This window comes from Miniopterus natalensis, chromosome 18 (genome assembly GCF_054644295.1).
Source record: "Miniopterus natalensis isolate mMinNat1 chromosome 18, mMinNat1.hap1, whole genome shotgun sequence".
NCBI lineage: Eukaryota > Metazoa > Chordata > Mammalia > Chiroptera > Miniopteridae > Miniopterus > Miniopterus natalensis.
The window spans coordinates 16,201,671-16,224,439 of NC_142098.1; the positions used below are offsets into that span (position 1 = coordinate 16,201,671).

Sequence of the window (22,769 nt, forward strand, 5' to 3'; positions counted from 1 at the left end):
CCCCGCCTGGTTCCTTCTGAATGTGCCTATGGGATCCCCCTCCTTGCCCCAGCAATGGGACAGGCGAATGCCTGTGTGTGGAGCTGCAGCCAGCAGGGGGAACCACTGAAGGCTGCGAGTCCTGGAGAGATGACAGGGGAGGAGGGGCTCCAGGAAGGGGGTAGAGGGTATTAGGGCATGTGAAGAGGAAAGCACTGAGCTCTTCCTCGGTGCCAGAAAGTCACTTGGACACTTAGACCCACGAATCTGAGAATGTGGGCTGCAAGGCGGGCACAGGAACACTGGACAGTGGCAGAACAAGTGGCCAGGGTGGGGGCGGTACTGGGGGTGGTGGGGAGTGAAGAGGACCTGGCTGACAGGGGGGTACAGACAGAAACTAAGAGAGATTAGCTGCCTTCCAAGGGCTGACTCCTTCCCTGGCAGCTACCACAAAGGATGGGCAGGCTGCCTGTTCAGCTCCAGTCCAGGGGAAGTTTGGGGACGATGTACTAAGGGGTGTCTGGCCCACCCTTAGTCCTAGAAAAACGGTGGGAGACAGAGGTGAGGGAGAGCGCCCCTTGAAGCCTGGCTGGGAGCTCCACCACCTCCAGGAAGCCTTGTTGACTGTCTTTGCAGGGCTGAGTACTTAAGGCAAAGGAGCCTGGATTTTACTAGCTGTGTGACGTATTCCTAAATCAGGGCACTGGGCATGGTGAGTCAAAGACACAGCTCTTTCAGACTCATTGACAACCCCTCCCCAGGGATGTGTGGCAAACGTTTCACAACCAGCTTTCTGAAAAACAAAACAAAAACAAAACAACTGATTCATAGCATCTGCCAATTACCATGGTGTAAATACTCCTACCACAACTGATTTTGAGCTACCAATGAGACATCACTCAAGGTGGAGTTGGGAAGAGTTGTGCACAGTTTAGCCCCAGCACCAACAGGGAGTGCCTGGGAGGCAGCACAAGGCAACACAACCCAAGCGGGCATTTGCTAATTGTCAGGTGCTGGGCTGGGGCTCTCACCCTGAATCCTCACACAACCCTTTAGAATAGAAATCACCAGCCCTGTTTTACTGATGCAAAGACTGAGGCTCAGAGAAGGGAGGCAATGAGCCCAAGGTACACAATCAGAAAGTGTCAGAGCCAGGTTCAAACCCAGGTTTGTCTGTCTCCAAAGAGGGGAAGAAGGCTTATGAAGAGGGAACCTGCTTCCTTACCCGTGCCAGGCTGGAACTCAGGATCTTAGGGCAGCTTTTTATTAATAAGGCATTTTTCAAAAGTGAGCCAAGACAGTCAAAAGTAGGGTCAGAACAACACATCTGTCTTCTGTGGGCTGGAGGAAGGATCCAGCTTGGCACCCACAGGAAGGGTGTGAAATTCCTGTTGGGGAAGGCACTAGCAGGGCCAGCTACTGTGGGGCAGCACAGAAAACCCCGTGGTGCATACACGGTTGATCAGAACAGCAACAACAGCTAAGCACTGCACTTGTATTAACTTATTTCATCTTTACAAGAGCCCTTTGAAAGCAACACCAGTGTCCCCACTTTACAGATGAGGAAGCTGAGGCTCAGAGAGGTTCAGTGACTCGCATAAAGCCACCCAGCCCACTGGTGGTGCCACAGAGCTCCTTTTTCTAGGCCCTCAGAAAAGTTTTTCCCACTAGGCCACAGACTTTTACAAACACTTAAGTGCTCAATGTAACTAGCACATCAAGATATAAAACATTTCCATCCTTCCAGGGCTCCCGGTGTCCCTTCCCAAATGACAGGTGTCATCACAGTCCAGATGGGCTGGTTTGCCTGTCCCAGGATCTCATGGAACAGATTCTGCACCCTACCCCCTGCCAGCCTGAAGGCCCCTCAGTCTGGGATCTAGGATCCTCAGATTCCAGTGCAGGATTTCACAATCCAAAACTTGGGGGGGGGGATGGTAGAGACAGAGTTCTGTCGAACCACAAAAAGTGGCAAAAATCGCAGACCCTAGGTGATCTCCCCAATCCTGTTGGGAGGGGGACAGAGTAACCAAGAAGAAGCCCCCTTGGCTTTGCCCTCCCACCTCTCTTGGCCTCAGCTCCCTCTCCTGAACATTGGTCATGGGCTCCCTGGAGAGCTGTAGTCAGGGCTCAACGGCCAATTGAACCCCTTGCCCTGCTCAATACACATCTGTCCCCTGGGAGGAGCCACTTCAACTCCTTTCTCCACACTAGTCAAGGTGATCTGTTACAGCTCAGCTCTGGTCATGGCATCCTCCTTGCCCTTCTCCAATGGCTTCCCTCCATGCTGACACAAAGGTCATTACCTTACCCAGCGTGGGGCCCTGCAGGGTTTGTCAACAGCCAGCACACAGTAGGTGTTCATTAGGTGTCCACTGGATGAACTGGCTAAATGAAAGGAGGAAATGGGGAGGGAAGGGGACAGCCAAGGTGAGGGAGGGGACAGAGGAATAGCGTCAGCACCCTACAAATAGCTCTGTCCTGACCAGGCCTGAAGTGAGGGCAGTCCCAATGAGGCCCAGGGTCCTGGGGCCCCAGGGAGAGCCCTTATGCTGGGGCCTGGAGCCCTCCCCTGCTGGGGCTCTAACCCAATCCTGCCTGACTCTTCCAAGGGGGCAGAAAGGGAGCAGGGAAAGGGGCCAAGACAAGCAGAAAGCCGTCCAGAGCCCCTTCCCAGGACGCTGAGGCGAGGGCTGCTCTCACGCCTGCTCTGGATTCCACCAGCAGAACAAGGAGCCAACGGCTGACGAAATCTTGGCCGCCTGAGGATGCCGCCTGCCCGCCGGGGCCCCAGCCTCCCACGCCATCCCCTCCAGTGCTGTGAGGCATGATGGGGCTGCAGAGGGCAGAGGGATGTCTCCAGAACACCACCTCTCTTGGATGACTGCCTCTGTGGGAGGTGATGGTTCTGGAAGAAAAACAAACATGCACTGGGGGAGGGAGGAAGCAGGCAGCAGATGCTGGCAGGCCAGACGCAGTGTCTGGCGGAGGTCAGGGCAGGCTGGTGGGTGGCTGGGCTGGAAGGTGGCCCCCCCGGGTGCCCTATGGCGCCAGGCCAGGGTCAGGTCCCCAGGCTCTTATGGCTAGACCTGGCAGGGAACCTGGGCAGAGAAAGTGTTCTTGGCAGAATGCCACCACCCGGGGGTCCTCCTGCACCCATGGCCAACACTGCCCCTGTCTTGGATCTTAAAGCACAGTTGGGCTGCGTGGCCCAAGCCAGGACCCCAGGCCTCAGCTCCCTACTGTCCACTCTTCTGCACTGGCCCTGCCCTTGGCCTTCCTCCCATAGCACCCTTATTCATTCATTCAATTCATGATTAGGGAGCTCCTAGAACATCCAAAGGCCCCACTCAGGCATTGGGGTTGGAGCAGCAGACCCATGTCTTGCCCCATGGAGCTTTCACTCACTTTCAGTAGCTCCCCAATACCTTTAGGATGAGGCAAATCCCCAAGTATGCACTTGAAGCTGTCAACTCCTAGTCTGAACTCCCCTCTCTGGATTCCAGCCCCACCCAGCCCTCCAGTCATCTGGACAGGCCGCCCAAAGTGTGTGCCATGCTCATGCTCACACCTTCCTTTTAGTCTCTGCCCGTGCCGTCCTCTCCACCAGCCATACCGTCCGTCTCCTCTGCCCGTAGTCCACTTTCACTCTTCTTTCAGGAAGCCTGCCTCATCCCCTCCATGGGATACAAGCTTTGAACTGAAGACCTCTAGAGTGAGGTTGAGCTGACACACGTACCCCGGGGTCTATGTGATTCACAGGACATCTTGCAGGAGGAAGGTCTGGGGCTTGAGAAAGGGGTGACAGAGACAGTAGGACAGAGGTCACAGGGCGGCCTGGTGGGAGCAGGAAGGTCACAATTTTAAGGCCTTATAGGCGGCAGTTGTTGTCCCTCACAGTCTCTGGGATGCTCCACTCAAAGCAGGAGAGGCAACTGCTGCCTAGGGGTCCACAAGCCACTCTCTTGCTCATGGACCTTCAAGGGCTCCCCATGGCCCAGCTACAAAGTCCAAGAGAAGCTGGCTGTTGGCACCCAAAAGCAAGCATTTGCGATGACCCTCCCACCTCTACTGCAGATCCAAGCTCCATCAACCCCAGGCCCACATGCCTGCTGTACTCTCCCTCCAAAACATCCTTCCCTCTCTTCTACATCTGACTCATGCTCAATCAGCCCTCCTTGTCCTCTCAGGGAAGCCCCCACTTCCACCCCAAGCAGATCGAACCCCGTCCCTCCCTGTTCTCGGGCCCAGTCCCTGGTCTGGTGTCACCCACAGTGCCACACTCCTTGAAGTAGGCACTCTGGGCAGCCTATTTTGCAAACGAAACTGAGGCACAGCAAGGTTAAGTCACAAAACCAGGTCACACAGCTTGGAAGTGGTGAAGCTGGGCTGGGAACCAGTCAGACTCCAATGCCTTACACAGCCTGGACTGCCCATGGCATAAGCCACGTGGTGTTGCCTTTTCATTCCTTACTGTGTACCCCAGGCCGCCCAAGCCCTCAGCTTCTAGCCCAGCCCGCCAGAGGTGAAGACCCAGCAGGATGATGCCACAGGGTGCGGAATGACTCAGGCTTTGTGGTTTTAACACTGAAAGCATCTGCTGCTGGGCCGCATAACCACAGGAAGCCAAAAGGCCTTGGCCAAGGCGGTGGGCTCCTCCAGGCCTCAGTTTCCCCCTGTCTACCATGGGGGCCTCACAGCTGGTCCCTGAGGTCCCCCAGCTCCACGGGGAGAAAGCCAAGTCCCGCTGCCCTTTCTGTCCAGTGGCCCAACCGCAGGCCTGCCCGGGAGGCGCCGCCGGCAGCCAGAGGAGGGAGGAGCCAGGAAATCCGGGTGGGGCGCCCCCCTAGCCCGGGACAGGCGCCGGAGGGGGCGCCGGCTGCCCCCAGAAACACGCTCCAGATGCGGGAGGCGCTGCCAGCATTCCTGGAAGGTAACGCAGGCCGGGCGGGGGGAGGGGCACGGCCGCAGCCCGCTGCCAGATGTGCACCGTGAACAGCTGCCCCTGGCTAATAAGGTCAGCTCCTGGCTCCGGCGAGCCGCGCGCTCACCGCCGCCTCCGCCTGCCCGGCACCCTCCTTGCGCTTCCCGGGGCGGCCTGGGGGAGGGACCGACACACTTCCCCACCCCCAGTGTTCTAGGGGGAAGAGATCAGAACACCCTTGGGGGCGAAGTGGGAGCCAGAAACACTCACTCCATACCCCCCAACACCTCTCTGCAGGGAGGGTAGCCCAAAACCCCCCCACCCCCCCTGCAGATGGAGGAGGGGTGGGATGGGGTGGGGTGGGGGTGTGGGGCTTGCTCTGATTCTCTGTTTTATTGGCTGTTTCCCTTCGGTGATTGAGAGGGAGACCTAGTGCTAAGTTTGGGGCCAGGGCTTGAGGGGGAAGGGCACACAGTCCACATGCCCAGTGCCCCTGGGTTGGGATTCCCCACTGTGGGCTGGGCCAGCTGCCTGGGAAGCTTAGCTGCAGGGAGCCCCAGGCTCCTAGGATTCCTTGTCCCCCACCCCCATGAGGGACCTCACCCCCCACCACCTAACCTATCCTTCTTCCACCTCACCCCACCCCAGGCACATCCTGTCCTCCATATAGAGATGTGAGGTCACCGCCCTGGGGTGGAGGAGCGGGGATGCAAGTTTGGGGATCAGAGCCCAGATTCTGCTCCTCCCTTCCATCAGGTCCTGGACAGGCCAGAAGAGAGCCCCCCCCCCCAGCCCCCCCCCCCCCGCCCCCAGATAAAGGCGCCGGCAGCCGCCTTTGTTTCTCTGGTGTAAACCGAGCCAGATGCAGTCTAATCCCCCAGCTGGGCTGGATTTGCTAGTGGCTGTGGCTCTAGCGCCTCCCAACCCCTCCAGTCCCATGCTCCCTGCAGCCTGGTTCCCAGGGCTGCTGGAGGAGGGGGGAGCATTAAGTGGCCTGGCAGCCTCAACCTCACCCATCTCCTGAGGGCCAAGGCTTTGGGATCCTGCTCTTCCTGTGCTCAGTGACCTTGGGTGAGTCATGTGACTTCCCTGAGCCTTGGGTATTTTTGTCTGTAAACTGAGGATGATGAGGACATAGCCTACTGGTTGTAGCAGGCTCAGTAAGCACAGATACTATTAATAGGATCTAAAGTGATGCTCACCTCCCTGACCACCCACTGTGAGCCACACCGCCCCATCTAACCACACATCCCATCTCCAGGGCATAGAACAGCAGTGATGGTGACTTAAGTGCTCATGGGACTCCTAAGACATAGCTCATTCACTCCTTCCAAGAATCCAAGAACCAAAGCAGGAGGCTAGGGTTAGTATTAAGCCCATTGCACAGATGAAGAAGCTGAAGTCCTAAAGCTAGTAAGAGACAGAATTACTATAAACAATGAGGAAGTGGCTCAGAGAGGTATAGTGACTTGCTTAAGGTCACACAGCAAATGAGAGGCAGAGAGAATGGATGTTCAAGGGGCAAATCCAGGAGGGGAAAAGGGAGGGCACCTTCCTAACTTTTGCCAAGGCTCCTTATAGCACTAGGTGGTTTCTTCTAAGTGTAGTCTGAAGCCCTCTAGAATCAAACTCCTGTGACATTTGTTTAAAATGCAGACTCCTGGGCCCTGGTCTGGGACTACCGGACTAGAGTCCCTGTGGGGAGGCCCTGGATTCTGCATTTATTAAAAGGTATGTGTTAGGGAGGTGGCTAAAGAGCTGAGTTCTGGGCTGCTGCCCGGGTGGTCTACACCATAGGTATAATGGGGGACAAGGCAGCTCTGAACAGGGCTCTCTGTCCCCTCCAGGACCCAGCCTTCCAGCCCTGGGCCACCCGGGCTGGAAACACAGCCTCACCTGGGCTGGTTCAGCCAGAAGGTGGGCGGAGTGCCAAGCTCAGAACCTGCCAGGAGTGTCTGATGGATGTGGTGCCTCCTTCCAAAGGCCATTAATCATCCAGAGAAACTCCCTGTCAGTCCGTCTGTTCCTACTGCCCCGCCCATGCACCCCCCGCACATGCACCACATATAGCATGCACGCATAAACACAAACACACATGCACCACATGCACCCAGACGCACATCAAGCTCCCCCTATGCACACACCAAACGTGCAAAAACACACACTATGCACACAGACTCTTCATGGACTCACCACACACCCACACATAGCACACAGGCACATACCACACGTGAACCACAGATTTCACACACCACAAACATACACAACACAACATATTGCACTCATACCATGTGTGTGCACATGTTCACATACATGCGTGTACACAGGAACACAGACATGCAAGCACAGACACAGCTGTCAGAGCATTTCCCACCCCAATAAGAGGAGACAAACAGGGCCCCTGGAGCTGTTCTAAATATCCCAAAAGGTTGAACAGCCCTGCAGCCTCCACTGAGGGCCCCAGACAGGCTCCAGCTCCTGTTTCTTTGCTTGGGGCGCCAGTTCTGTCAACCTGGTGCCTCCCAGGGGTTTTCATCCCCATCTGAGGTTCTGGCTGGTGGGCAGAATGATTAATAAAAAGCGAGGAAACAAATTAATGACTGGCTGATACACATGGTTTGGTTTGCAAGCAGGGAGGGAGGTAACCACATGGATTCTTGGGGTGAACAGGCTGGGACTGTACTTCCCTGTGCATTTCACTGATGAGAACAAGGCCTGGGTGGGGGACCTGTCCAGCTAGCAGTCCCAAGAGGCCCCTGGGATCAAAGCACAGGTCTCCCAGCCCCTGCCTGCCCACTGCCCTCTCTAACCCATGGCCCAGTCCTGTGTTTCATCCGAGAGCAGTGATTTTCAACCTTTCCATCTCATGGCACACATAAACTAATTACTAAAATTCTGTGGCACACCAAAAAATGTATTTTTTGCCCATCTGGAAAAAAAAAGGTATAATTTTGATTCATTTACACCATAAGTCTATTGTGTTGCCTGCTGTCATTTTTTAAATTTGACAACCTAAGGGAAAAGAGTTCAGTGCCCCTGACTAAATAGGTATTGCATGTTTTAAAAATTCTTGCGGCACACCAGTTGAAAATCGCTGTCCTAGAGCCATTCATCCATACATTTGTTCACATCAGAAAGGACAAAAACATAGAGTTGAGACCCTAAAGATGCAACCAGAGTGGAGAGCAGCTTTCTTCAGCTGGAGTAGTCAGGGAGGCCTCCAGGATACATTCAGTGAAAAGGAGCTCATGTTCGGGACACAAGGTCAAGTACAGTATCTTACCAGAGGGCAGGGGGCTGGTGTTTTGGTAAAACTCTCCCCACCCTCTCCCCTCACCCCTACCCCCACCCCGGAGCTATGGAAGGAATACAAAGTGAGGCTGGGGGGAAAGGACTGCCTTCTCTGTCACGTGACTCCTCACACAGGAACTCAGCCGGGTTTTCTCAGGGCCCTCAAGGCAGCAGACCCAGTCTGAATCTGTCCGTTTTGCTCCTGCACCCTGAGCAGGACAAGTAACCTCTTTGCTCCAGATACTCAGAGTCCATCCACACCCTGAGACCCCACCCACCTGCCCATCTGAGGGTGTCTGACAGGGTAGTCTGAGCCCCCATTCTTCCCAAGTGAAGCTTGAGGCTTAAGGGGAGCAGATTGGTGCTCAAAAGAGTACAGTTTACATTCAGATAGGAGGGCTGGTCTTTTCTAACTGTGTCTCCAGGTAGCACCTGTGGCCAGGGCTTCCCTTTGGGGTTTGCATGTTTTTTCGGGTTCAGTAGGCAGCTCCCAAGGAAGGAGTTGTAAAAGCACTTGGTTTGGTGTGGCCATGTGCCAACCAACATGTACCTCCTAAGAGATGTGCCAAAGCCAGCGCCTTGGTTCTGGTCTGCCTGCCAAGAAGGCTTGTGGCTTTCCGTCTCCCACCCCCTCAACTGTGGGGAAGTGAGTCTGGCTGGGCCCAGGCCCCATGTGCCTGGCACTCCCTAAACCAGGGGCACAGGGGCAGCCAAGCACAGGCACTTGCAGTTGTCAGAGGAGAGCCACAGAGCAACATCTCCCAGGCTTCAGAATCCGGGGTCCCTGGGGGCTGGCACCATGATGACTTTCCATGTGTTTTTGCAAGTTTCTCTATATCTTCTAAGTTTTCTAAGATGACCAGGCATCATTGTGTGCTGGGAGAACATCTCTTATAAGAGATGCTCACAGGAGGAAGGAGCAGAAATTACCTTAACACAGAAGTGAAAATGAAGGTGTAGATGGGCTTTGGGGCCTAGGCAGGTAGCTGCTGGAGCGGAAGACCCAGTGTTAGCTACTGTACTACTCATACAGGTAGCTCCAAGAGAGAGCCCCTAAGGAAGGCAGGAAGAGGGGCTACATGTAACCAGCCACCCCTGTATTCCAACCTTGCATCCAACTATGGGTCTATCTATTCATTCATCTAAGCATTCATCTGTCTGTCTAACCATCTGTACACTCAATCATCCATCCATTAATCTACCCATCCATCCATTCATCCATCCAAACAACCATCCATCCAGATATCCATCCAAACATCCATTCATCTATCCAACCATCCATCTACCCACTACTATTCTATTCTTTCTTTCTTTTTTTTAATATATCCCCATTGATTTCAGAGCGAGGAAGGGAGAGGGGGAGAGAGAGACAGAAACATCAATGATGAGAGAGAGTCATTGATCGGCTGCCTCCTGCACACCCCCGACTGGGGATCGAGCCCAAAACCTGAGCATGTGCCCTGACCGGGAATCGAAACTTGATCTCCTGGATCCAAGGTCGACACTCAACCACTGAGCCACGCCTGGCGGGGCCATTCTATTCTTTTATCTTTCCATCACTCCACTCACTCATCTGTCCATCTATATATCACCCATCCATCCTTCATCTTTCCATCATTCTGTCTTTCCACCCACTCTTCCATAATAAGAAACTTTTTCATTTTATCTAACCAGTATATTTGTTCCTCCCCTACCTAGGGGGGCTGTCAATCAACACACTCCTTTTCCCTTTAGAGGGGTGGGCACTTACTCCAGGCTGGGCCAATCAGAGGCTTCCCTGGGACATTGCTAGGAATCACTCTTTCCTTCCTCTGTAGTCACTAGATGCCAACCTAGAACTGCTAATGGCCATTTTTCACAGCATGTGAGAACGCTTGTAGAATGACTCCCATGCAGGAGAAAGCAGAGCTGAGGATGGAGAAAGGAAGAAGAATGGAGACATTAGAGAAGCCCTGGATCCAAGAGTTCCTGAAGCCACCCTCACCCTCATCCATTCAATAGTACCCCCTTCTGCAAGAGCAAGTTGGAGGTGGAATAGTGTCACTTGCAAATAGAAAGGTCGTGGGTAACACAAACCCTTCTATGTATGACAAGTTGATTTAGAACCTTCTAGATGCTCATCCCTGATTCAGACAAGGACACTCAAAAGACAAATAAGCCCTGTCCCTGACAGTCAGAGGCTGACCCTCCAATTAGAGAGGCAGTTCTAAAACACAAACAGTAAGGAAAGCCACACAGCCCAGACACTCAATGCCAGCACAGGATCAAAAGAGGCCAGACAAGACCCCTGTCATTGAGCCTCAGTTCCCCTGTCTATAAAATGGAGATAGCACCACCTACAGTGCAAGGCTGCTTGAAGATCAGTGAAGGAGCAGGCAGTTTGGGCTGCCTACCCACCGGCCTTTCCTAGCCCCTTCTTTTTTTGATGGCACAGCTTGTCCCCATAAAGTCTGAGAAGGTCAGAGACTCAAGTTCTCAGTGCCCCTGCAGTTACAGATGGGCATGTGACCCACCATGGACAAGGAGACCCAAGTTTGCTAAAATCTTCTGGGAAATACTCTTTCCTTAAAGAGAAAAAAGCAAGAGGGCCCCTCCCCTACCCCTTCCTATCCTGCTTTTGGATACTATCATGTAAGAATGTGATGCTTAGAGCTGCGGCAGCCAGTTTGCAACCATGAGGAAAGGGCTGAGACTCGTACTTGGATTTGCTTTGATTTAAGGAAAAGGTCATCTCTTGTACACTTGGGGTTACAGTTTACACTCTCACTCTTGATTGTGGGAGGCAGTCTCATGAAGCAGTTAAGAGCATGGATTCTAGAGCCAGACTTCCTGGGTTCAAATCCCAGCTCTGCTACTTGCTGGCTGTGTGACCTTAGGCAAGTTACTTAACCTCCCTGTGCCTCTGTTCCCTTCTCAATAAAAAAGGGATAAGCTTTGTATTAAATAACTTAGTACAAATAAAAACACTTAACACAGTGCTTGGCACATAGAAAGTACCCGACAGACATTAGCTTTAATTAGCCATCACAGTCAGAGAACGTGGGGGTACGAGTGGGCCAGACTGGGGCTGGGGGAAGCCAGGCAGGCACAGAGGCCTAGGCCCGCAGGAGCTGAACAGGAGCTGGGAGCCCGCTCCCAGCCTTGGCACTGCAGAGGCTGCGCTGACTTGCTCTGTGTTCACCCTGCCAAGGCCAGAGCAGCTGGCTCCAGCCTGCCGATGACTGCAGAGAGAGGCGCCCCATGACGCAGCCCACCCGCCTCCCCTCTGCCGCCCCTGCCACCCGGGAGCCAGGCTAGCAGCCCACGAGGTGGGCGTCCTGTCAGCCTGGGTGGACCTCAGCCCCCGGTCCAGAGATGTCCCCCACCACTCTGCAGGCTGCCTTGACTCCTAGCCAGTTTGTTTCACCTTCGGTGGAGAAAGCGGTGTCTCTCCACCCCTCCCACTGGAGCTGAGTGTGTGGAAGCAATTCCACTTGGCAGCCTTGCAACAGTGACTCAAAAACAGTTGTTTGGCGTGCCCGATGCCCAGGCACTGCACAGCTCAGAACAGGCTGCTGGGCGGAGGGCCACGTAACTCTTTCGGGTATGTTTTCTCCAATGAGGGCCAAAGGCACCAGGCTCAGGAGCCCCCCAGAATCCTTTGCAGCAAGGTAAACTGAGGCAGAAGAAGGCTCACATCTCTCTGTACCATCTCCTAAGCAGATCCTTTCTGCTAACTGGTCTTGTGGGCTCAAGAACATGTTCCCGCTGACCCCCTTCCCCTCCCAAAACATGACTGATCTGCCCTCCTGCCTGTCTGTACCTGCTACCAATAATTCACATGGTTTGCACAGGGCCTGGGAAACAGCTAGGACCAACGCTAGGCACATACTGTAGGCATGCACTATAGGTAGGGTCTTTTTACACCAGCACCTCCTAGCATCTCCATGTCAACCCCAGAAGTAGGCACTATTGTTATTCCCATTTTACAGGTGACACTGAGGCTCAGGTCACACAGCTGGTGCAGAGAAGGGCAGGGATTTCAAACCCAAGCCTGGTTGACCTTAAAGCCAGGGCACTAACTGCACTGACTCAGCATTCCCAGAAGCTTGTGGCCCTAGAAGCTCTGCCCTCCCCCTCCTGGACATCCTATATATTGCTGCCCCAAAGCAGTGTTTACAACTCTCCCCCTGCTCAACAACCTTCAATGGCTCCTCAGCACTTATAGGAAAAGCACAAACTAAATCTTTTGCAAAGCCCTCCCTATTCCTGACTCCCAAGATCACCCCTGTAATCCACGTGTTCTTCACCACGAGCTAGGTGAAAGGGCTCCTGAGAGCCCAGACTACATGCTACCTCCCACCTCAGCGCTTTTGTACATGCTGTGCTCTTCCTCTGGGAGCCGCACTCTCCCCTTTGCCCCTCTGCTTAGCTGCCACCCCCTTGCAGAGCTGTCCCGGCCCTCCCTGGGATGGCATTCCCCACTACACCTCTCTCCTGCAACATTTTCTTCATGTCTCTTCTCACTGCTCTCAGTATGACATTCTCTTGGCATTGACTTAGCTGTTTAATGTTTGGTGCCCCCAATCATACTGTAAGCCTATGAGGGCAGGACCTTGCCTGTCTTGTTTACTGCTGTATGCCCCATGCCAGCATATGGCCAGTGTTCAGGAAATGTTGAATGAATAAGTGAGTAAATGAATGAATATCTCCAGGGGCCCAGCAGAGTCAAGATATATCCAGAGTCCTGGCTGCCCTGGAATGAACTTCCCTTCCCACTTCCTCTCTACCTATTCTTACCTCCCCAACTCTCGGGGTTTTGTTCAAGTGGTCCCCACCCACCATCTGGCCCCAACCTCCAAGATCCTTCCCCCATTACTGTCTCAGATACCCCTAAACTACATAGGATTCCTCAAGTCTGCCTATGTAATTTCTGTACCTGAACCACTCTTTCTTCTTCACCCACCCAGCCAACTCCTGTGCATCCCTCAAGAGCCCCTTCAAGTATTGCGTCCCTTGCAAGGCAGAGCTGATCGCATCCCCTTCTGACACATTCTGTCCTGTGGACATACCCACTGTGAGGTCCGTGAGGAGAGGGCCACATGCCCTTGCCTTCACTGAACGCAGCAGGCACTCACTACACCATTACAAGGTAAGCAACCATCTCCTCTCAGTTCCTTCACAATACACACTCCTTCCTGAATGGACTGGAGCTCTCTGGTGGCAGGGGCTGTAATGCTTGTTGAATGAATGGATGCACAGACAGACATGAATGGGCAAATGGATGAATGAATGAAAGGAAGGAAAAATGGATGGCTGGGCCCTGACCAGTGTTGCTCAGTGGTTAGAGCATCGGTTCACACATTGAAGGGCTGTGGGTTCGACTCCTGGTCAAGGGCATGTACCTGGCTTGCAGGTTCGATCCCCGGCCCCAGTCAGGGCATATGCAGGAGGCAACCAATCAATGTGTCTCTCTCACATTGATGTTTATCTTTCTCTCTCCCCATTCCCCTTCCTCCTTCCCTTCCACTTTCTCTAAAAATCAATGGAAAAAATATCCTCAGCTGAGGATTAACAACAAAAAAATTTTTTTAAATGGATGGCTGGATGGCTGGATGGTGGATAGATTGGTAGATGGATGCTCAGAGGGAAACAAAAGCCAGAGATGAATGGATGGATGAATGAATGGAAAGAAGGAATCAGGTAGGACATATATATGAATGGACGGACAGACACGGAGAATGAAGAAAAGGCAGATGGCTGGGTGGATGATGACGGATGGATGGCGGATGGATGTATGCATGAATGGTGGAAGGAAGGGTGGAAGGCTAGGTGGGTGAGTGGATAGGTGCCTGAATGGCTGGATGAGCGGATGGATGCATGCCTGCAGCTAGGTAGGGAGAGTAAACCACAGCTTGAGCTACTTATTCCTTCATGGGTAACCTCAGTTTGCTGACCTGATAAAGAACCAAGAAAGGCGTCTTCCCTCCTTCACCAACAAGTGCTACCATTGCTCAGTGTGAACAGAGGGAAAGGGGTGTATTTCCTCATGCGTGCTTCATACACTCACACACCCTACCCTGGGGTCATCAGGAGCAGCCCCACAGACAGTGGTGGTGCTGAAAGCACAGTACTGTCCCTAGCAGGGGACACTCATCAAGCCCTGAAGACGTACCAGGCCCTGTGCCAAGCCCTTCTGTGGAGACTCCGCTCTGAGCTCCACAGCAGCACCAGGCAGCAGGCTGCTCCCTCATTTAGTCAACGGGGAAACTGAGGCCCAGAGAGGTTAGGTGCTTGCCCATGGTCACATGGCTGTAGGTGGCTGAGCCAGGATTTGAACCCAGGTAGTCTGGCTCCACAGTCCACACTCTCAGCCACTCTCAAGCCTGCAGGCCCCAGACTTGGCCGTCACGTTCCACCTCCCTACTTTCTGGCATTTTCACTTCCTTTGTCCTTCATTTTAATTCTACTTAGTATTTCTTACTTCATAATTTTCCTTCAATCAACTCATTTTTTAAGTTTAAATACATTTAAAATTAATATGGCCACCCTAAAATGAAAATCAGTATTAAGCAACATAAATAGAAGGTAACCCCAAAAATACATAGCATGAAAACAAAGCAATGGTATTCAATTTTAGCTATATACTATTCCTGACCAAGGCTCTGGGCCCAAGGCCTGTTTTTTCTCTATTAAACAGATATAGGCAAGTATGGTGGTTTAAAAATATGTCTACAGATGCTCTGACACACCTCCCTCTAGGCAAAGCCCTTACATGTGGGTCAAACTTAGTGATTTGCTTCTAATGAACAGAACATGAGGAAGGGAGGTGTGTTGCTTCTGAGACCAGCAGCTTCCGCCTGGTTCTCTCTTGGATCACTCACTCTGGGTGAAGCCAGTTGCTCTCTGGAGAGAACCACATGGCAAGGAACTGAGCCCTCCTGCCATCAGCTAGCAAGGAACTGAGGCCTTTAGCCCACAGCTGCATGGATGCATCTTGGAAGCTGCTCCTCCAGCCCCAGTTGAAATTTCAGATGAGACAGCAGCCCGGTCAAATCCTGATATCAGCATCATCAGAGACCTAGAGCCAGAACCACTCAGCTGAGCTACTCCTGAATTTCTTCCCCCCCCCCCCCAACAACTGTGATAATAAATATTTGTTGTTTTAAGCTGCAACATTTTAGGGTATTTTCTTATACAGCAATAGATAACTCATACTACAAGTGTTAGGCATTAAAGACAGCAATTCCAAACCAAGACTCTTCATGAAGTAGTCAAAATGATCAATGGGCTACTGAAAGGGAAATAAATGGAATCTGACGGGCTCAGTGTGTTCTTTGATTCCATGTCCATGCCTGCCCCCTCCAGTCTGCTCTCCACCCAGCTGCGGAGGGACTGGGGGGGATGGTATATGAGTCAGGTCACATCTCCCTGGAGAACTCCCCCAGTGGATCCCCTTCCCACTTAAACTCCAAATACTCCATGTCCTGCAGCCCCTACTGATCTCTTGAACTCCCCCCTCCCTGCTTATCCACACCAGCCATGCCAGCCTCCTGCTTTTCTTACAAATCCTCAAACTCATGCCTACCTCAGGGCCTCTGCACTGACTGTTTTTCTGTTCCCTCTGCTGGGACCACTCCTCACCTGGCCTGTGCCTGGCTCCACTCGGGACTTTGCTCAGAGGTCCCCTGACCACAGCACCTATTCGTCAATCCCACAGAGCGCCTGGTCCTGACTCCCTCCAACCCTCACCAGCTTCACTCTTTTATCTGTCACACGGATCTACACGTGATACCACGTTACATAATAATTCCCTTATTTCTTCACAGTCCTGAACGCGAAAGGAGCAGAAGCAGGTCTGTCTTGTCCAGAGCTGCACCTCCCTTACTTGGAACAGTGCTCTGCACCTAGTAGGTGCTCAACAAACCTCAATGGAACCAGTGATGGAGCCTCTGGATCCCACTGAGGGTTCAGCCTCCAGGAAACCAGGGAGTCAGCCTCAAACTGAACTAAGCTATAAACTCAAACTGGAACAGACCACGCTAATTTGTAGAGCCTCAAGCAAAACCCAAATATAAAAATGGTTCTCAGCTGCCAACCAGACCGAGGATTTTTTTTTAATGAGTTTGGCTCCAGACATCTCTCCTCTGTGTTCCCAACCCTCCTCTTTCCTCACTTCTCCCCTTCTCGCTCGCTCTCCATATTCACTCCTGTCATCAAGCACAGATTTCCTACGACAGTTCTCTCTCCTTGGTTCTCTCTGCCAGTGTCATGGGATGTCACCCCATACACAGGAATCCTCGGTAGAACCCCTCCTCTGTGGGCCCCGAGATGTGCCATGTGCTGCCCTGAGGAGCTAAGAAGAGCAGTGTCTCTGCCTCTAGAGCATCTTAAAAACGGTGCTGGTGATGAACACAGGTTTCCATTCGTGGTGGTGAGAAAGTTCTGGAACTGGATGGAGGTGATGGTTGCGTAACAGTGTGAATGTACTTAATGCCATTAGACTGTACCCTTTAAAACGGTTACAACGGGAAAATTCACTTTGTTTATTTTTTACACAATAAAAAAAAGTGTAAAAAACACAGTGCTGGCCCATTTGGCATCGCTGAGTTCAGGAGCTTGGAGAACTTAAAACTTATAATAATGGTAGGGTTGAGATAGAAGAAATAGCGTGATAGCTTCGATTCATGCCCTCCCGATAGATCAACTCATCTATTGTACAGTTAATCAGAAAAAAATCAAATTGGTAAAACCACCTAGAATATAAAATTTTGAAAAATTTCACAAACACACTTTTGGGGTATGCAGTACACAGTTTTCAATTTTTTCTCCTTTCTTCTTTGGCACGAGAAATTAACACAATGAGAGAGAGGAGGGGAGAGTCGGCATCTGAATGAAGCTCTGCATGGATGGACCCAGATTTCAGTCCGGAGAGGCCGTCACCGGGCTAGAGACCAATGAGACAGAAAACAAATAAGCCAAAGCTCCTGACCTCAGAGAGAGCATTTTCAAGGAGAACTATCCCCCCTCCATCTCAGATGCATTTTTAATTGGGCCATGTTTTCGGTTTCCTGGGCTTCATTTGTGTTCAAGGAAGCGCTAAAATCCATTAAAATTTCCAAACTGTTTGATCTGACAGAGATGCTGGTGCACAGCAGCTATGGGAGGTGGAAACCGGCTGCTTTGAAAAATAGATATACACCCCCCCTCCCCTTCGCTGTGTTTTTTCAAGATCTAAAACTGCTGGTGGGTGGGTTTCAACCATCAACCATGCCCTGGAGAAATAATGCAATTGTGCCGGGACATGACAATATCCCCAAGGGGAACTGTGGGGGCCGTAAATCCTGTGACCAAGGACTCTGCCCCCAGCCCAACCCGTGGTCCTGTAACCACTTCACGCTGGTGGGCAAGTGATACCGAAGTTGAGGAGTCCTGCTCTGGCCCCCACACAGGGACTGGGCTCCCATACTGATATTCTCAACAAATCTTTCCCCAGGTTTTGGAGGGCCCAGTTCAGGGCAGAAGCTGAAGGAGGAAGAGGCAGGGCCTCCGCGTTAAAGCACATGAGGTCATTCTACCAAGGACCCTAGCGAGGGTAGAGGGGCAATGGGGACCAGGGCAGATTCCCACCACCATGGATTCAGCCAAGAAGAAGGCAGATGCGCAATCAGCATCCTGACCTCTCCCCCAGGAGCCCCCACCCAACAGACCCTCGGCTGTCATGTGGCCAGGGTGCTGTAGGCCTCTCCAGCCATCCCTGAGGCAAGGCCAGCTGGTCATGAGTGACCCTGGGGGACAGGGAAGGGCAGCTGAGTCAGATCCTACCAGATCAGTCAGACAGCAGGCCTCTCCACCCAGAGGCAGAAAAATACCCGGGAATTGGGGCCTGCCATGGAGCCTGGCCCAGCCCAGGCAAGGGGCCGTGCCCCACCCACCTGGAGAGTGTCCTCTCTGGACCTGAGGTTATTTACAGAGCTGGCTGCTATTTTAAAGCCTCTCTTATTTAGGAAGCTGGGGCTGGGCCCTGTAGGGGATAAAGTCGAGGGGCAGCCCTGGATAGGGGCCCATGGCCCGTGGACAGTCCCTGGGCTGGAGAGCCTGCTGCCATTTGAACAGGAGACCAATTAATCCCTTTGGGGGCATAGGGAATGCCACTCACCCTGTTCACAAGCAATGTGTGTGTGTGTGCACGTCAGGGGACCACGAACCAGACCAGCAGCCTGCAATGACATCCCCAGCCAACCAGCCACACAGTGGGCTCCTCACGAGTAACCAGGCCACCTGCCCCCCAGCAAGGACAGCTGCAGGCCATCCCTGGCTTCCTAGCCTCAGAGCTGGGGGCTGAGCCACTTGACCTGGAGGCTAGTCTTCTCCAGGATTTTACGGTCTGGGCCTGGTTTTCCCAGCCACGGTGTCTCAGAAAAGGGACGGCCCAGAGGACGCTGAGTGGCCACAAAGGCTTGGCTGTTCTCCCATGTGCCTTGCTGGGCCAGGGATGGGGAAGTGGGGGCTGCTGTGGGGGGACAGGCGGGTGGGGGTGGGGCAGGAGGGAGCTGGAGTAAGCCAGGGAGCAGGGAGAACATTTGGGAAGGTTTCCTGAGAAAGGGAGTGGTGGAGAGAGAAAGAAGCAGTAATAGAGAGACAGAGAGAGGGGAGGGGGGAGAAACAGAGAGGGACAAACATACTGAGACAGAGGGACAGAGTCCCTTTCTGTTATGTACAGAGAGAGAGAGAGAGAAAGAGAGAGGGCAGAGGCATGTACTGAGAGACAGAAACTAAAAGACAAAGACAGAGATTCAGGCATGGGACAGAGAGACAAAGGGGGAACTGCAGAGGGGGCGCAGGGCGGGCAGGCGCGGGGAGAAGGCGCGAGAAGGCCGCCATGTGTGCGGCGGGGCTGAAGTTCAAAAGGGAGGGGAAGAGGTGGTTTGACGACCAAAGTCATTGAAAAATTTTTGGCACAGCTGCCCCGAGGCTCCTGGCCGCGGGCCCGGCTCTGAGCTGAACTTAAACAAACCCCTGCAGCAGCCATCTGCTTGATTTTAAAATAAATCAAACAGTCTGCTGAGCCGGGGGTGATCGAGTTTCCATCTGCGCCGCCGCCCGCTCGCCGGCTTGGAGCCGCGCTTGCCTCTCCCAGCCAAGGCTCCTGGCAACATGTGGGCCGGTAATTCCTCCAGGAGCAGGGAAACCAGACCCCCGCCGCCCCCAGCTCCTAACTCAAACCAAGTGCTATTTTTACAGCCACCCACTGGAAAGGGGGAACCAAAAAGTGCTCTGAAAACCTGGGCATGGGGTTATGCCGAGTTGCTCTGGGCCCAGAGGGTGGAGGACGTGCCTTGGGATTCCCCCCTGCCCCACCCCAGCCTCCTGAAAAAGGGGTGAGGGGCTGAGTGTGGGGTGCTGTCGTCCCCCTTCCCGCCCCCTGGGGCCAGGAGGATGCTTCACATCACGTGAGATCCTGCGGGTCACCAAGTATGAGCAGCTGGGGGCTGCTGGGGGTGGCAGCAGCCCAGGGCCCACCTGGAAAAGCCAGAAGTAACAGCAGGAATACGCCTCCTTCAGTCTGGGGTCACCCAGGGAAGTGCTGCCCACCTGTCCCAAGGAAACTCCTGTCACCCACAGGGCCAGATAATCAGGAGAGCCTGCCTTCCCTGACCCAGGCCAGAAAGAGAAAAAGAAACACCAGCCTGGCAGGCCCAGGTCACCCATCTGCACAATGGGCACAAAGCAGCCCTTCTGTGGTCTTAGGGGAACAAGGATGGGTCCCACGATCTTGGGGCTTCAGCTAGTACATAGGGCTTCATTTGCAATTCTGGAGTATACAGGAAGGGGAAAATGACCAAAGGAAAAGATGCCTCTTGGGGAGTCACCCATCCCAACCAATCGGGAAGGGCGCACACGATGCAACAGGCCTGGCCCCCAGCTACGCAGATTGGGGCCTGCATCCCCAGCCTGATGCCTTGGTTCCATGGTGCAGACTGCCCTCTGACTCCTGCCAGAGGTTTCCCAATGCATGGACCAGGTCCCAGCAGAGAGGGGCATGGTGCAGAGGGACCCCAGTCTTATGCAGACCCTCCCTCAATGCACAAACCAGGGCAGGCCAGGGGGCAGAACACATGGCTCTGGACCAGCGCCACCTCGCTGTGTAGCTTTGGGTAAGTCACGTTCCCTCTGAGCATGGGATCCCCAGGTCAAATGTGGAAGATGGAGAACAGATGGCTCAGGGACCTTCCAGATCCAACCCTGTCACATTTGCAGGGCCCTGGAGAAAGAGGAAAGGGAAGGGCCATCGGCTATGTGCATGCTGCCCCAGGACTGCCATTACCAAGTACCACACACTGGGTGGCTTAAAATGACAGAAATGTATGTTCTCACAGTTCGGAGGAGACTGAAATCAAAGTGTCAGCAGGGCCACACTCCTTCCGAAGGCTCTAGGGGAGGGTCCTTCCTACCTGTTCTAGCTGCTGGTGGCTTCCAGCAGTCCCTGGCTTCCTGGGTTTGTAGCTGCATCCCTCCTTCTCTGCCTCCATCTTCATGTGGCCTCTCTCTGTGTGTCTGACTCTGCATTTCATTCTCTCTGCCAGTGTCCAAATTCCCTTCTTCTCACAAGGACACCAGGCAGTGGATTTAGAACCATTACGAACTCACCTTAACTTGATCACACCTCCAAAGAATTTATTTCCAAGTAAGGTCATATTCACAGGTTCCGGTGGATGTGAGTCAGTGGGACATTGTTCGCCCAGTGCAGTCAGCCTCCCTGAGGTGCTGCCACCGGGGCAGCAATTCCCAGGTGAACAGAAGCCACTAATGTGGAGAAAGGGCCAGCAGGCATTGCACTCACCAAACCCAATCCTTGCATGATGTCAATCTTTTTTCTGTCTCTGGACTCCAAACAGCCAAACCCTATTATGGGATAATATGTACCCGGGGGAAGGGCACTGGTGCCAGCTCCCAGCCTGGCAAGAGACGCCCTGGGATGGCCTCCGCCTCACTTAACAGCCTTCCCCTACCACCAGGAACCAGCCACAGAAAAATCTTTGTGGGGACAACCAAGGCCTCCGTTCCCACATGACTGACTCAGTGCAGCTGCCTATAGCCCACTGCCCTCTGCCCTTGGAGCCTGCAAGCTTGGGCGGCCTGCAGGCACCTGCCTTCCCATCCCAGGCTCAGGGGCTCCTCCATGCTGTCTGCTATGAGAATCCCAGAAAATGACCTTCAAGGTCATTTAGTCCTCTCAAGGGCATTTCTGATAGTGTGACCCAGGCTCTGGGCTCCCCAGGCCTGGACCAGACCTGCTGAGTAATGCACTCAGGGTGCTTGCAGAGATATGGTCCTTTTGGAAACATACCCTACAAGAATGAAAATGTTCAAGTGCACAAAGATGTCCTTTGCGCTATTATTTATAACAGTTGGAGAAACACATTAAATGTGCAACAGTAAAGTATGATTACTAAAACCCAGATGTCCCGTCTTCACATACTGCTGTGCACTCTCAGCTGTCATCCTGTGAGTGGGTGGACACCCCGTCATGGATGTCCATAGGGCAGTGTTTTAGTCAGGCTGCCATAACCAAACACAATAGATTAGGGGCTCAAGCAACAGAGGTATATTTTTCTCACAGTTTTGGAGGCTAGAAGTTAGAGATCAAGGTGTCAGTAGCATTGGTTTCTCCTGAGGCCCCTCTTCTTGGCTTTAGACAGCCGTCTCTTCCTGTGTCTTCACGTGGTTTTCCCTCTCTGTCTGATCCTAATCTCATCTTATAAGGACACCACTCATATGGATCAGGGACCACCCTAATGACTTCATTTTAACTCAATCACCCTTTTAAGGCCCTATCTCCAAATACAGCCACAGTCTGAGGTCCTGGGTGTTAGAACTTCAACATAGGGACTTTAGGGGACACAATTCAGCCCATGACAGGTATCCTCCACAAAGCAAAAGCCATTTGATGGGCTATGTTTCAAGTGGTACTGGCACCAAGATGACACAGAAGCTTTCAGCCCCCAGCTGTCATGAGACCTGAGAGTTTAAAGGTCTTAATGGCTTCTGTGGAAAAAACGCTCTACCCCAAGTGGCAGCATCAAAGTTGGGGAAAGGGCCTGGACCAGCTCCCAGCTCCAAGACTCAGGAGCTGTGTGGCCTTGGACAAGCCACTCCACACCTGCCTCCTAGATCCCGGGGCACCTGGCAGGGTGGTGGCCTGGTCTACATTCCCTCTACCCTCACCACCTTACTACCTCTGGTTTCACCAGGGTCCATGCAAGATAACAAACTGTCACCCATAAAGGGCTGCAAAACAGGCCCCTGCCAATCCTATAGTCCCAAGGGAAGCCGAGAAGGTGCCAAAGCATTTCACAGATGATGGGAACAAGGCTGAAACATGGCCAATGGCTTATCTGAGGTCTCGCAGCACAAAAGTGGCAAAAGCACCTCCTTATGCCAAGACAGCATGGTAAGAGCATTAAAGCACCTTTCAATGAGAGAGGGGGGTCCCCCATCACCTTCTGAGCAGCGACATCAACTTTCCAAGTCCTCTTGCAGCCTTGATTTACATGGACATACTTCTTTAAGGTTACAACCACGACACATGGAC

General features: G+C 53.0%; 1 protein-coding gene and 1 long non-coding RNA gene across 3 annotated transcripts in view; one reads left to right on the plus strand and one right to left on the minus strand.

Moving 5' to 3' along the window:
• Positions 1-22,769, minus strand: part of GSE1 (Gse1 coiled-coil protein) — a 400,693-nt gene that overhangs the window by 341,507 nt on the left and 36,417 nt on the right. The gene's annotated exons all lie outside the window — the stretch shown is intronic.
• On the plus strand, positions 4,976-16,586 carry LOC148091017 (uncharacterized). The gene is made up of 3 exons (XR_015716009.1): positions 4,976-4,996; positions 13,144-13,325; positions 16,003-16,586. It is a non-coding gene; the product is annotated as an uncharacterized LOC148091017 (long non-coding RNA).